We start from the raw sequence: 1,896 nt of genomic DNA, 5'->3' as shown, positions 1-1,896 counted from the left end.
TCCTCTCACCGGTCCAGGGAGGTTGCTGGGTTGGAGGTCGACCGAACGGGACCGGTGCGGCGGCGGTTGGTGGCCGGACGGCCGGGAAATCCGGCGGAAAGAGAGAGCTCGGGGAGAGGAAAAGAAAAGAGGGAAGAAGAGAAAAGGGAGGAAAAAGAAATGGGTTGGGCCTCCACCGGTCCAACCTATATCAACCCAATTCCAAAAAAAAAATGAAACACCCCGAAAAATAATACCCGAATAAAAATTACCTTTTACTAGCTAAAATTTACTATTTTTACCGTCGTTGTATTTTCCCCATACGAATTATCCTCCGCACATAATCGTCCCCGAAACCCCTTTAGGGACCAATTAAACTATTTACTCAATGACGGAGACGGTAAAATTCTTATTATAATCAGGTTAGTAAGTAAGGTAAAAATATAAGGGTCGGGATGTGACAAAATGTCCCCCAAAGTTTTACATGGGTGGTTAAATCTCATATATGTGAGACTTTATTGTGTTGAAGAATCCACCATACTAGGTCACAAAGAGGTAGGTAAGATAGTTTTCGTGTGATAAATGAATATAAATTAGGGTTGACCGCTTTGATCGTGCCCCGAACATTGTTGAATCCAGTTGAATTTTATACCATAGTCATGTTTCACTATAATGATCACATCATACAGCCAATTTTCATTTTGTGAATTTTAGTCATCGAAATCATAACATGCCTACTAAAGTAATATAACTTGTTTGATAGGTTATATGCTAGTGTACAACTTTGTAAACCAACTATATAGAGAAAGCAAAATTTTCAAAAATCTCATGAAATAGGATGTGATCGGTATAATAAAATACGGCTACGGTAGGAAAATCACTTTAATTTGTCAATGTTTGGGCCCCTATCGAAGCGGTCAACCCTATTTATGCTTATGCTTCAATAAGGAGAGCCCTATCCTCGGGTGGTAAACGTCCCCAAAGTTTTACATGGGTGGTTATGTCTCATCTATGTGACACTTTATTGTGTTGAAGAATCCAACAAACTAGGTCACGAAGGGGTAGGTAAGATAGTTTTCGTGTGATAAGTGAAGATGAATTAGGGTTGACCGCTTTGATCGAGCATCGAACATTGTTGAATCCAGTTGAATTTTATACCATAGTTATGTTTCACTATAATGATCACATCAGACGGTCAATTTTTATTTTGTGAATGTTCATTGATTCAATCTCAAGAACAATTTTGATTTCCAGAATGTCTACTTTCTGTGATTTTGCCCATCTAAATGGTAGACATTTCTAATGAAAACAGTAGTTTTGTCTTATGTTAAATGTAGACTTTGCAACTTTCACCTTCCATTATTGATTCAATCTCAAGAGCAATTTAGATTTCCAGAAAATCTACTTTTCTTTGATTTCTCTTATGTTAATGGTAGCCATTTCTTATGAAAAAAGTTGTTGTGTCTTATGTTAAATGTAGACTTTGCATTTTTTACCTTGGTTAATTTGCTTCAATCTCAAGAACAATTTAATTTTCCAGAAAGTCTACGTTTCTTTGATTTCTCTTATGTTAATGGTAGACGTTTCTAATGAAAATAGTAAACGTGTCTTATGTTAAATGTAGACTTTGCAACTTTCACCTTCCATTATTGATTCAATCTCAAGAACAATTTTGATTTTCAGAAAGTCTACTTTTCTTTGATTTCTTTTATGTTAGACCTTTCTAATAAAAATAGTAGACGTGTCTTATGTTAAATGTAGACTTTGCAACTTTCACATTTCATTATTGATTCAATCTCAAGAACAATTTAATTTTCCAGAAAGTCTACTTTTCTTTGATTTCTCTTATGTTAATGGTAGGCGTTTCGAATGAAAATAGTAGACGTGTCTTATGTTAAATGTAGACTTTGCAACTTT

Source organism: Fragaria vesca, linkage group LG4, assembly GCF_000184155.1.
Source record: "Fragaria vesca subsp. vesca linkage group LG4, FraVesHawaii_1.0, whole genome shotgun sequence".
Lineage (NCBI taxonomy): Eukaryota > Viridiplantae > Streptophyta > Magnoliopsida > Rosales > Rosaceae > Fragaria > Fragaria vesca.
Note: the sequence above shows the minus strand (reverse complement) of the source record.